The sequence below is a fragment of the Lithobates pipiens genome, unplaced genomic scaffold (assembly GCF_037356315.1).
Source record: "Lithobates pipiens isolate NorthernLeopardFrog02 unplaced genomic scaffold, aLitPip1_a1.2 Scaffold_18, whole genome shotgun sequence".
Taxonomy (NCBI): Eukaryota; Metazoa; Chordata; class Amphibia; order Anura; family Ranidae; genus Lithobates; species Lithobates pipiens.
Window position 1 is genome coordinate 234,037,666 of NW_027507758.1, and position 14,425 is coordinate 234,052,090.

Here is a 14,425-nt window from a genome sequence, read left to right on the forward strand (position 1 = left end):
TGCAGAGTGCGTGAGCATCATGGGAAATGTAGTTCCAAAACATCTGGGGTGCCAAGGTTCGCCACCACTGCTCTATATCATAGTTTCATTCTTCTTCTTTCTACTGGTGTACTTAGAAGTTTGTTAGATTTGCATTGGTATTGTCGACAAAAATTTTGAGGAACGTGTTTAATTTAGGACATGAGAATTTCTACCAACTTTACTGAGATGTTTTATAAAAAAAAAAAAAATGTTTTGAGCTTGCCTGCACAATCGTATAGATATGAATGGTTCCGCTGCTCCAGCAGGTGGTGCTGCTCTTTCAAGCTGAATGACGGCCAGTATCATTTAGCCTATTTTCTGTGAGCCCTGGCCGTCATTGATGTCGTCATGTCAGCCTCCACTCACTGTGTTACGAACGGCTCCATTGCCGAAAATGGGGTGTGGCTTGTCTTGCGACTGAACTGTCAAGTTGCATAAGTCACACTGGTGTGAAAAAAAGCTTAATATCAATCTAAAAAAAAAAAATTAGCCCGGGGATGTAAGAAAAACAAACATACTGTACCCCTAGATGGCTGCAGCATCGAACCAATGCTGCAGCTACCCCTGCTGGCTATACACTGACAATTGAGTGATCAAACACCACTGATTGCTCAGTTATCCTCTCTGAGCAGAGAGCCGTGACTGACAACATCCCTCTGCTTTGGGTCACAGTAGGGTTTCCATCTGATTCATTTAACCACTTCAGCTCCGGAAGGTTAACCCCCTGCATGACCAGGCCACTTTTTCACAATACGGCAGTGTGTTACTTTAACTGGTATTTGTGCGACACTGTATCCAAATAAAATTGATGTCCTTTTTTTTTTTTTCCCCCACAAATAGAGCTTTCTTTTGGTGCTATTTTATCATCTCTGTGTTTTTGGGGGTTTTTTTGCGCTATAAACCAAAAAAACGAAAATTTTGAAAAAATATATTTTTTTTTACGTTCTGCTATAAAACATATCCAATAAAAATGTAAAAAAATCTAATTTCTTCATCAGTTTAGCCCAAAATGTATTCTACATTTTTTTTTTTTTTTTTTTTTTTTAAATAAAAATCCCCAATAAGCGTATATTGATTGGTTTGCACAAAAGTGATAGCATCTACAAACTGAGATATATATGTATTTATTTATTGTACTAGTGAAGGCGGTGATCAGTGACTTATAATGGGGCTGTGACATTGTGGCAGACAAATTGGACATGAAGTAACACTTTTTTTTTGGGGGGGGGGGGGGGGGAGGAGAGAGACCGGTGACACTAATACAGTGATCAGTGCTAAAAAAAATATGCACTGTCACTGTACTAATGATGCTGGCAAGGAAGGGGTTAACAAGGCAATGTGTGCCTAAACTGTGCTTGTACTATGGGAAAGCAGAGGTCTGTGTTCCTGCTTTGCTGGACCACTGCCTTTCATACTGACAGAACGGCAGTCTGCGGTGTTGCTGCTGATTGGTTCCAGCTGTGTCCAATCATAGCGGAATTAGGTCGTCTGCAGTGTGCGACCCAGACCCGGAAGTGTTGGAACACATACTAGGTACATGATCCTGCACAGGAGAGCTGCCTGTTACACTCTTGTATATGTACAGTATATGGTCGGCAAGCGGTTAAAACCAAACACGTAATAATTACACAGGTTCTGAGGCTGATTAAGGTGGAAATTAAACTCAGTGCCTTATCTGCAATAAATTAGCCTCCGAACCTGTGTAATTCATATGTGTTTGGTTTTAAAGGGAAAGTAAACATCCTTTGCTTACCTATAGGTAGTGTAAATATCTCCTAAACATGCGCCGTTTAGGAGATATTTACATTACATGCAGCCAGTGACATCACTGGCACATGCACTCTGCAGGAACAGCTGCCCATGCTGTGAATGAGGGCGCACACATGGCAGTGACGTCGCTGCGGCCAATCACAGAGCCGGAGCCTGGAATCAAGATGGGTGAAGCATAGTTTCCAACATTGTAAAAAAAAAAAAATCCGGGACACTTTTTTTTGGCTGTAGGTGGAGTTGTATTATAATTAGGGGACGGGACATGCGGTTATAGTTGTGGCACAGGAAAAGGTGGAAATGCGGGCTTGGTTTATGTAAAATAGTGGGCGTGGCTTACATTGGTGTGGCTCAAAGGGGTGTGGTTAGAGTCTGATATGAATGCGGGATGGAGAGGGAAAGGGGGGGGATGAAGGGACAGCAGCCTCAGATCCTACACCACAATAACAATACGTGTTTTCCAGAGTTTGACAATCAGCAGATAAAGATATTCCAAATACCTGGTGTTAGCACTTCAATCATCCCTGCGCCATGATTGTTATGGTGTCAGGATGATTGAAGCGCATTATTTCTATTATTACATTGTAATATAAAATGAAATCATTCAACTCACCATAATGCCGAATTAGTGGGCGCAATGAGCGTATCACTAGCCATGTTGCCTGCCATCAGGTGCCCCCAGCAGAGTCCCTCCTTACATCAGGTGCCCCCAGCAGAGTCCCTCCTTACATCAGGTGCCCGGACACCGGCTGCGGACCTCTAGCGGCTGGTGGTGAAAATCGGGACTAACCGAATTTCCCAGGGCAAAATTAAATTGGGACAAGGGTCCTAATCCTGGGAATGTCCCGGGAAATTCGAGACAGTTGGCAACTATGGTGAAGATGAGAGCGCCTGCAGCACTGGGATGTCGGCACTGGAAGAGCTTTGTTTTAAGGTTGCAATGCATACTAGCACATTGTAACTTTACCTTGCCGGGAGAAAAAAAAACATTTAGCGGTATACAACTGCTTTAAAGAAATGAGGTGGCAACCCTAGGTTCTTGGACTGCAGAAGGAAGTGCACTCCTGTGTACCAGAGGAGAAGTATGGCTAAAAGAGTTTTGACTATACTTTTCCGTTCCCTAGTTACGGACCCCCAGCCGCAGTTGTACTGGGGCAAGTTGGCTCTTCTGCGAGAATCGGCGTCATTGTACAATGGGCAGGTACATGGCGATTTGCCCCTGTCAGGGGAGGATAGACAGATTGTCTGTCTGTTCCTATGTCTACAAAAGATCTGGGGCTAGAGCCCAAAGCAGCGTAGTACAGAAAGTCATATGCTTGGGTGAGCATACACATGTATATACAGTAATATACATGTGTGTGTGTATATATCCCCAAAGAGGCCCCCCCCCCCCACTTACATCAGGGTTCCCAGAGAGCCTCCCCCTTACAGTAGGGTCCTCAGAGAGCCTCCCCCTTACAGTAGGGTCCTCAGAGAGCCTCCCCCTTACAGTAGGGTCCCCAGAGAGCCTCCCCCTTACATCAGGGTTCCCAGAGAGCCTCCCCACTTGCATCGGGGTTCCCAGAGAGCCTCCCCACTTGCATCGGGGTTCCCAGAGAACCTCCCCACTTGCATCGGGGTTCCCAGAGAACCTCCCCACTTGCATCGGGGTTCCCAGAGAACCCCCCCACTTGCATCGGGGTTCCCAGAGAGCCTCTCCACTTGCATCGGGGTTCCCAGAGAGCCTCTCCACTTGCATCGGGGTTCCCAGAGAGCCTCTCCACTTGCATCGGGGTCCCCAGAGCGCCACCCCACTTACATCAGGGTCCCCAGAGCACCTCCCCACTTACATCAGGGTTCCCAGAGGGCCTCCCCACTTTCATCAGGGTTCCCAGAGAGTCCCCCACTTACATCAGGATCCCCATAGAGCCTCCCCCTTACAGTAGGGTCCCCAGAGCGCCTCTCCACTTACAGTAGGGTCCCCAGAGAGCCCCTCACTTACATCAGGGTCCCCAGGGAGCCTCCCCACTTACATCAGGGTTCCCAGAGAGCCCCTCGCTTACATCAGGGTTCCCAGAGAGCCTCTCCCTTACAGTAGGGTCCCCAGGGAGCCTCCCCACTTACATCAGGGTTCCCAGAGAGCCCCCCACTTACATCAGGGTTCCCAGAGAGCCCCCCACTTACAGTAGGGTCCCCAGATAACCTCCCCCTTAAAATCAGGGTCCCCCGAGAGCCTCCCCCTTGCATCAGGGTCCCAAGGGGAGGGGAGGCAGAGACTCAGGACTATGGAACCTAGATTCAGGCTATAGCCCCAAAAGCCACCCCCTAGCGACGCCACTGGTTCCTAGTGTTAAGGAACAGCGATCTTTCTCCTCCAGACACTACACTGCCCCCACAGTTAGAAACACCTAGCACTTAACCACTTGATTGCCCCCTAGTGTTAACCCCTTCCCTGCCAGTGATATTTATATATAATCAGGGGCTATTTTTTTAGCTCTGATCCCTGTAATAATGTCTCTGATCCCAAAAAAGTGTCCAATCTGCCTGCTGTAGTCCCACTAAAAATCTTCGCTATACTAGTAAAAAAATAATAATAAAAATGCCATAAATCTGTTCCCTATTATGTAGACGCTACAACTTTTGTGCAAACCATTCAGTATACGCTTATTGCAAATTTTTGTTACCAAAAATATGTAGCAGAATACATAAACTGATGAAGAAATCCTTTTTTTTTTTTTTTACATCATTTTGGGGATATTTATTTTAGCACAAAGTAAAACTTTCTTGTCCTTAAGTAGTTAAAGAGGAAGTAAACCCTGATGAGTTTACTTCCTCTTTCATTCCCTGCAAAGGCAAAGCATAATGGACTACTATGCATCGCATAGTAGCCCATTATGTGTCACTTACCTGACACAGGAGCCAGCGAAGTCGCCGCTGTCCCCTGTAGTCCACCGCATCCATCTTGTTGGTGAGGTCTCGCAGCTCTGCCGCTGTCATTCGGCGAAGCCGCAATGACGTCACTCCCGCGCATGCGCACGGGAGCCGACATGCGCGGCAGCTCCGTCGCTGAGAATGCCGCGCTCAGTGCGCCGCTGTCTACGGCACATGCGCCGTAGACAGCGGTGCCCGTTTTCGGGCAACTATCTCCTAAACCATATAGGTTTAGGAGATATTGCTTGGACCTACAGGTAAGCCTTAATCTAGGCTTACCTGTAGGTCAAAGTGGTTTGTAAGGGTTTACAACCACTTTAAAGCGGAGGTCCACCCTAAAGTGGACCTTCCGCTCATCGGAACCCTCCCCCCCTCTGGCGCCACAATTGGCACCTTTCAGGGGGGAGGGGGGTGCAGATACCTGTACAGTACAGGTATCTGCACCCACTTCCGGGATAGCTCTCTGCGGAAAGGGGCGTAGATTACGCCCCTTTCCGCAAGTGCCCCGCTGCCTGCTGGGAAACACACAGATCCCAGAGGCAGCGGGGACCGTCCTTATTGCGCAGCGCAACTCGCGCATGCGCAGTAGGGAATCGGGAAATGAAGCCGAAAGGCTCCATTTCCTGATTCCCATACCCAAGATGGCGGCGGCAGCACCTGAGAGACGATCTAGAGATTGGCTTCGGGTGCCGACATCGCGGGCGCGCTGGACAGGTAAGTGTCACTATTTTAAAAGTCAGCAGCTGCAGTATTTGTAGCTGCTGGCTTTTAAAAAAAAAAAAAAAAAAACGCCGAGTCCCGCTTTAATATCAGGTAAGGTATTAGCTGTTCTGACAGGTACCGGCAGTCGTGGGGGTGGCGCTGTGTTTCAGGAAGCCGACATGGCTTATCTCCACATATCGCTGGTCTTCTATGTCACTTCCCTCTGTACGTGAAGTGACGCCAGTGGAAGGAACGTAATGACGTTTGAGGGGCGTATCTCGGTTGTCCGGTGGATGACAGTGGGACGAACCGGAGCGAGGAAGGGGAACGACATAGCAACATCCGGGATCCTGGCAGGAATTAGTGGTCAGTGAGAATGCTTTGTGGGGAGGGGGGGCAGTCTGTGAACTCGTACTCAGCACGGATTGGAGCAAACCATTGTTATAGAGAGGGGGTGGGAAGGCTTTTGGGGACCGGGGTGAGCGCTGCACATAGGTGCTTGTGTCTATGTCGTTTACTGTAAGGCGGCCAGGGGGCGGAGTATCCGTTCCCCCAACACACACGCTCTCCCTGTCCTGTCACCCCCTGTACGGGGTAGTGGGAGGGTCTCTTCCTCACAGGCCGCCGGGCTCATTAGGACGGCTGTGACACTTTCTCGGCACAGCGCGCACGTTCAGGACAAAGAGGCCGAAGCGGCCTGGAGACAGCATTACGTGGACGTGATGACGACACGGGCCTGGAGAGGTTCTGGTTTGTTTTTTCCCTGCACAGAGAAGCTCTCCCGGCACTGATGTGCTACTGTCTGTCAGTGGCGATCACCTCAGTCTCTGCCTGTAAGTGCCGATCACCTCGGTCTCTGCCTGTCAGTGGCGATCACCTCGGCCTCTGCCTGTCAGTGGCGATCACCTCGGCCTCTGCCTGTCAGTGGTGATCACCTCGGCCTCTGCCTGTCAGTGGTGATCACCTCGGCCTCTGCCTGTCAGAGGTGATCACCTCGGCCTCTGCCTGTCAGAGGTGATCACCTCGGCCTCTGCCTGTCAGAGGTGATCACCTCGGTCTCTGCCTGTCAGAGGTGATCACCTCGGTCTCTGCCTGTCAGAGGTGATCACCTCGGTCTCTGCCTGTCAGAGGTGATCACCTCGGTCTCTGCCTGTCAGAGGTGATCACCTCGGTCTCTGCCTGTCAGAGGTGATCACCTCGGCCTCTGCCTGTCAGAGGTGATCACCTCGGCCTCTGCCTGTCAGAGGTGATCACCTCGGCCTCTGCCTGTCAGAGGTGATCACCTCGGTCTCTGCCTGTCAGAGGTGATCACCTCGGTCTCTGCCTGTCAGAGGTGATCACCTCGGTCTCTGCCTGTCAGAGGTGATCACCTCGGTCTCTGCCTGTCAGAGGTGATCACCTCGGTCTCTGCCTGTCAGAGGTGATCACCTCGGTCTCTGCCTGTCAGAGGTGATCACCTCGGTCTCTGCCTGTCAGTGGTGATCACCTCGGTCTCTGCCTGTCAGTGGTGATCACCTCGGTCTCTGCCTGTCAGTGCCGATCACCCCGGCCTCTGCCTGTCAGTGCCGATCACCCCGGCCTCTGCCTGTCAGTGCCGATCACCCCGGCCTCTGCCTGTCAGTGCCGATCACCCCGGCCTCTGCCTGTCAGTGCCGATCACCCCGGCCTCTGCCTGTCAGTGCCGATCACCCCGGCCTCTGCCTGTCAGTGCCGATCACCCCGGCCTCTGCCTGTCAGTGCCGATCACCCCGGCCTCTGCCTGTCAGTGCCGATCACCCCGGCCTCTGCCTGTCAGTGCCGATCACCCCGGCCTCTGCCTGTCAGTGCCGATCACCCCGGCCTCTGCCTGTCAGTGCCGATCACCCCGGCCTCTGCCTGTCAGTGCCGATCACCCCGGCCTCTGCCTGTCAGTGCCGATCACCCCGGCCTCTGCCTGTCAGTGCCGATCACCCCGGCCTCTGCCTGTCAGTGCCGATCACCCCGGCCTCTGCCTGTCAGTGCCGATCACCCCGGCCTCTGCCTGCTTGCTGATATATGGCTGAAGCCAGTGTGTGTTTTAGCTGACTTACACCTAGCAGCCAAGTACCGGAATATGGAACTGCTCTGTGAACAGCTGAGAGGTTTTTTTTTTAAACCCCAAACATTATATATATATATATATATATATATATATATAAGTACAACTGTCACTTTCTGTCCTCTTGATCAGTTTACTTAGTATCACATTGCTGCCAAGTCCGATTTAATTTTCAAACTTTTGCAGTGTGAGGTCATTGCAGTAACTGCTCATATTTTACTGCCCCGAAAATAAAGCTAATTGGTGACATTTATTTACAAAACTGGTCATACGCTATACAATCGGCTTGTACAATCTAGTTTAGATTACCAAATCTATGTAATATGAGGACAAACCTAAATGTAACCATCTCCCACCTGGCCGTATTATTACAGTACGAACTGATAAGGTGAATATCATGACTTTTTCACCTTTACGTGGCTCATATGTGCCCTAGGGGCCATGCAGCTGCGCCCTCTGTGACCCACTGGGGAGATTTACTAAAACTGAAGCACACAGAAACTGGTGCAGCTGTGTATGGTGGCCTATCAGCTTCCAATGTCAGCTTGTTTAGTTAAGCTTTGACAACAAAATCTGGGAGCTAATTGGTTTGTATACAGAACTGCACCAATTTTAGTAAATTAACCCCACGGTGTCCACAAGACACAGCAGAACAGAGATTGTTGTACTGGACCATTGTGCATGGCCCTGGAACCAAGTGATCACTGTGACCAATCACAGCGATTACATGTCAATTGTAAACAATGGCTTTCATCCATAGCCATTGTGTACTATTTTGATGCACTCTGTGATTGGCCCAGTACCATGCAATCACCATGACCAATCACAGCAGATCTGGCTAATCACAGCTATCACAATTGGTACACAATGACACATGAATAGATGCTATTCAATTTCACAGTGTAGAAAGGATTACGTATACAGTGAACATCATAGTGTACAATAAAAAATCCTGATCACCTTCCCAGAGCAGTATAGTGTCACTAGTATCGTGACATTGTATTGCTCTAGTGACAGTTTGTAAAAATGTATTTTTCAAAAAACATTGTGACAAAAACGTCCAACTTCAAAAACTTGCCACGCCTCTTATTAAATACCTTGGACTGTCTAGTTTCCAAAAAGGGATCGTTTGGAGGTTATTTGTACTGTCTTGGCATTTTTGGACCTTAACCACTACAGCTTTGGAAGATTTACCCTCATTCATGGCCAGGCCTTTTTTAAGTTAAGTTTTTTAAGTTACTTTAAATGACAATTGCACGGTTGTGCAACTCTGTACCCAAATAAAATGCATGTCCTCTCCCCCCCCCCCCCCAAATCGAGCTATCTTTTGGTGACATTTGAGAACCTCCTGGGGTTTTATTTTTTTGCACTATAGACAAAAAAAGACACAATTAAAAAAAAAAAAGAAAATAAAACTTTTTTTGGTTTCTGCTATAAAACCTACCCAATAAAAAAAATTAGGCCTATATGTATTCTGGTACTTTTTTTTTTTTTTTTTTTGTGAAAAAAAAAATCCCAATAAGCGTATATTGATTGATTTTTGCATCTACAAACTATGGGATATTTTTAATTTTCTTTCCTATTTTTTTTTTCTTTTTTTATTTCTAGCAATGGCAGCAATCGGCAACTTATAGCGGGACTGTGATATTGCGGCGGACAAATCAGACACCTAACTGACACTTTTTGTGGACCAGTGACACTAATACAGTGATCAGTGCTAAAAAATATGCACTGTTACTGTACTAATGACACTGGCAGGGAAGGGATTAACATCAGGGGCGATCAAAATCAAAAGGTTAAATGTATGCCAAAGTTGTACTTGCTAACTGTGGAGGAAGTATTTTGACCAGAAGAAGGTAAAGACCCATGTTCCTGCTTAGCAGGAACACAGGATCAGTGCATTCCCCTCACAGAATGGCGGTCTGCCTTGTTCACATAGCCAGACTGCCGTTCTGTCTGTGTCCTGAATGATTGGCAGGTCTTGACGGACATCGAGTCTGCCAGACCTGCTGATTGGCTCCTGCTGTGTCCAATCACAGCAGGTGTGGCTCACCGACGGCGCACGCCCCCCAGACTTGGAAGTGTCAGATCACGTACTGGATATGTGATTTGACACAGAGTGGACGCCCTGCTTCAGTTTATGTGCGTGGGACAGTCTGCAAGATGTGAAGAAAAGACGTTATCAGGATTTTTAAAGTTTCAACAGTTTCATAGTTTGTAGACTCTGACTTTTACACAGACTAAATGATAAATACCGATTTGGGTTATTTTTAGCAGAGAAAGTTACCAGATTATTTATTTTTACAGAAACTAAGAAAAACATGTTTTATTTTTTTCAAAATGTTAGTTTTTTTTTTATTTTTATCTATATAGCAAAAAAATTAAAATAAATAGTGGTGATTTAAATTCCACCAAAAGAAAGCTTTATCTGTCTGAAAAAGTGCTAAAAATGTCATTTGGGTACAGTGTTACATGACTGAGTAATTGGTATTCAAGCTTGACAGAGCTAAAATCTGAAAATTGGCCGGGAAACAGGAAGTGGGTGAAAGTGTCCGGCAATCAAATGGTAAATAGCATCAAATCAGACAGGCCCTTGCACTACATAGCTTCTTTTTTATTTTATTTTTATTTATTTTTTTTAAACTGGTCTACATTAGTTGATGGGAAATCAACCTAAAGCCCCATACACACGATCGGACTTTGTACAAACTTTCCTTTGGATTTTTGTACAAAGGGCGTTGGCCGTAAGTTTGTATTGCATACGCACCATCAGACTTTTTAGGCAACAAACACGAACGTAGTGACGTTTCAACGTACCGAAGACACTTCAAAAGAAGACGTTCAATTACTCCAGCGCCACCTTTGGTCAACTTCTGTATTGTTGTCTGATCTTTTGCATTGGTTCTGAGCATGCGTGTTTGTACTTTGTACAAAAGTCAGATGGTTTTGTGTACACGTGATCGGACTAGAGGTCGACCGATATATCGGCCGATATTTGCAGTTTTTTAATTAATCGGCATCGGCCGATTGTGCTGATAAAAAGCCGATTTTAGAACTACAGCGGGACTTTGAAATGACTTCTGTAATAGAAGTCAGTGTAAGTTGCCTGAGTCATCATAGAAACTCTTTCCTCCTCTCTGGGCAGGCTGCCAAGAAAAGAACTAAATGATACAATGTTTACACTTCAATGAATGAAGTCATCTCTGTGTGTAGAAGTTCTCAGTTTAACCATTTAAAGACTAAATATTTTCTGACACTTGTTGCTTACAAGTAAAAATCCTGTATTTTCTGCCAGAAAATCACTTAGACCCCCCAAAAATTATATATATTTTTTTAGCAGAGATCCTAGGGAATAAAATAGCGGTTGTTGCATTATTTTATGTCACACGGCATTTGCACAGAGGTCTTTCAAATGCATTTTTTTGGGAAAAAAATACACTATTTAAAAAATAAAATAAAAACAGTAAAGTTAGCCCATCCTTCTTTTTTTTTTTTTTTTTTTTTTTTTTTTTTTTTTTCTCGTCCAAAAGTTTTGACTACCTGTTTTTATTTAATATATAGTTTTTTTTTTTTTTTGTTTTTTTTTTTATCTAAATCATACATACAAGTAAACTGATTGGAGGTTTGTTTTGTTTAATAAATGTTTAAGTGTAATACATTTTCTGTATCACTTATGAAGGCTGCTTTCACACTGGAGCGGGCAGGCGTTGATGGTAAAACGCAAGTTTTAGCGGGTCTTTACCATCATTTTAGCGGTGCTATTTGGCTGCTAGTGGGGCACATATAACCCAGCTAGCGGCCAAGGAAGGGGTTAAATGCGCCCATGAAGCACTGCTGCCAAATCGCATTGTATACACCACTCCAATCGTGCTGCTTGCAGGACTTTTTTTTAAGATCCTGCCAGCGCATTGCCTCCTTGTGAAAGCACTGTCTTTCACACAGACTGCAGGGGAGCCATTTTGCAGGCACTTTACAGGCGCTATTTTTAGCCCAAAAGCGCCTGAAAAATGCCCCAGTGGGAAAGGTGTGTTAGATCAAGGGGGATTAAAAAATAAATAAATAAATAAAAAAGGGAAAAAAGTAAATAAATAAAAATCTGCCTAACATATCGGCCCAAAAAAATTGGCATCATATATCTGCTATCGGCCGCCATGATTTCTAAATATCGGCATCGGCCAGAGAAAAACCCATATCGGTCGACCTCTAGATCAGACTTTCCTCCATCGGACTTATGTTGTCCAAAAGTTTGTCCGTTCGCACAGCCAACAAAAGTCCAATGAAATCCGAAAAAGTTTGTCCAATGGAGCGTACACACGGTCGGATGTTGCCTCAAAACAGCTAATTTGCATGTTTGTTGTCAAAAAGTCTGATCGTGTGTATGGGCCTTTAGGGTCATCATACACATTACAGTCTCACAATACAATTTGTGCGTGCACACAATCAGTTTTTGCTTTAGCTAAAACCTTTGAACTACAAGGACCACCATAACCTATCCATTAAACTTTGGAAGCAACTGGGCAGGCCCTTGCACTATATAGTTATTTGTGGATCTAAAGGAGAATGTGCAATTGGATTGTAATGTGTGTGTTGAGTTTAAGACTGGAGCAGCAGCGCATGGCAACCAATCAGCCTCTAAGCTTTTAAAATAAAAGATGATGGCTAAGGCTGGCCATACATGGTTGCATTTCGAAATTATTTTCTTTTCAAAATCAGAAATGTTGTTTGTTTTGTGATCCAATGGTACCACGATTAATTTAGAAATTCCACCAACCAAGCCTTCAGTTTCACCTCCTGTTGCTACAGAAAATAATTTTCGTGGCTGGGAATCTTCTTTTATTTCCGGGAATTTTCTTCTCTTGCACATGCACATTTCTTTTTTGATGGCATTTCTCGCATGATTCTCCCATCATTGATTAACCACTTGCTTACTGGGCACTTAAACCCCCCTCATTACCAGACCAATTTTCAGCTTTCAGCGCTGATGCACTTTGAATGACAATTGCGCGGGCATACAACACTGTACCCAAATGAAATTTTTATCATTTTTTTCCCACAAATAGAGCTTTCTTTTGGTGGTATTTATTTACAGCTGGGAGTTTTATTTTTTGCTAAACAAACAAAAAAAGATGCAAAAAAAATAAATAAAAAATCATGTTTTAATAGTTTGTTATACAATTTTGCAAACGGGTCATTTTTCTCCTTCATTGAAGTGCGCTGATTAGGCGGCACTGATGGGCTGCATTGGTGGGCACTGATGGGCTGCATTGGTGGGCACTGATGGGCTGCATTGGTGGGCACTGATGGGCTGCATTGGTGGGCACTGATGGGCTGCATTGGTGGGCACTGATGGGCTGCATTGGTGGGCACTGATGGGCTGCATTGGTGGGCACTGATAGGCATAGTTAAGGCGGCACTAATAGGCACAGATAAGGCGGCACCGATGGGCACAGATAAGGCGGCCCTGATGGGCAAAGATGGGCACAGATAAGATGGCATGGATGGGTGGCACGGATAAGTGTCACGGATGGGTGGCACGGATGGGCACTGATAGGTACCACTGATAGATGGCACTGATGGGCACTGATAGGTGGCACTGATAGGTGGCACTGATGGGCGGCACTGCTGGGCACTGATGGGCGGCACTGATGGGCACTGATGGGCGGCACTGATGGGCGGCACTGGGGTGCAGCACCTTTGAGGCAGATTGTGGGCACTGTGGGTGGCACTGTTGGATGGCACTGTGGGTGGCGTGTGTGGCACTGTGGGTGGCGCTGTGGGCACTATGGGCACTGCTGGGTGGCCCTGATGGGGGGCACTTACTTTCATTCAGGATGGCACTGCGGTGGGCACTGGCAGGGGGCAGGTGGTCAGCTGTATTGCTGGCCGTGATCGGGACTGATGTCCCGATCACGGCCGCCGGTGATCGGCTTTTTTTTTCTCTCCTCGCGCTGTCAGCGCGAGGAGGAATAATAGCCGATTACCGGCTCCGTTCTATCACATGATCAGCTGTCATTGGCTGACAGCTGATCACGTGATAAGGGGTCGGGATCGACCCCTTTCACGGATCGGTGATCAGGCGAGTCTCATGGACTCGCCGATCACAGAGCGCGCCGCGCGCGCCCCTCAGGGGGCACGCAGGCTGCTCGTACCCGGGACGACGTCAATAGACGTAGTCCCGGAAAAGTAGATCCGCGCTAATGCCGTCATTTGGCAATAGCGCGGATCTCAAGTGGTTAAAAAATCATTAGTTTGTTTTTCAAAATATTTCCAGCATGCCCGATTTACTAAAATTTGATGGCCGCACGAAAATCGTCTGTTGCTGCAGCCCACTAATGGTGGGAAATTTTAACGAAAATTCTTTCAAAATTCTACCCATGTTATGCCTCGTTTCCACTGAGCGGAACGGTTTGGAAGGGTTAGAATGGTCCGGTCTATTCAGGTGAGCGTTTCCACTGCAAGTCGGACCAACAGGAGCCATACAATATTTAGAAAAATGCCTTTGACGTGAGCATTGACGTTTTTTCTGTCCGTCAATCAGTGGAATGTATTGTGTGATGCCAGTAGCTCCGCCCTAACCGTACTGTACCATTTTCTATGACCCCACATCTGAAGCAGGACCATGAATGGTGCGGTAAGGTTCGGCTGTATTGGCCACTTTCATAATGGAAACACTCAAAATAGCATACCATACCGAACCAATCCGCTCAGTGGAAACAAGGCATTAGTATTCTTTTAGGAGCAGGACCTTCCTAACTTTCTTGTATTGAGTTGTATTGATGTACTGTCTCTCTTTATATTGTAAAGTGCTGCACAAACTGTTGGTGATTTGTAAGTTCTGTGTAATAATAATAATAAAGTCCACCTTTAAAAAAAAATAAAAAATTGCCTATTTTCTGCAGGGGGAAAAAAAAAATGTACATTTATTTTTTTTATTTCCCCAGAAGTCTG

The 14,425-nt window shown here is 46.4% G+C and overlaps 1 protein-coding gene across 3 annotated transcripts in view; it reads left to right on the top strand.

Moving 5' to 3' along the window:
- The first annotated feature begins 5,640 nt into the window (after positions 1-5,640).
- LATS1 (large tumor suppressor kinase 1) overlaps positions 5,641-14,425 on the top strand; it is a 46,273-nt gene continuing 37,488 nt past the window's right edge. For all 3 annotated transcript variants that reach the window (XM_077486674.1, XM_077486677.1, XM_077486676.1), the window contains exon 1: positions 5,641-5,766. The gene's annotated coding sequence lies outside the window, so the exon portion shown is untranslated. The remainder of the gene's footprint in view (positions 5,767-14,425) is intronic.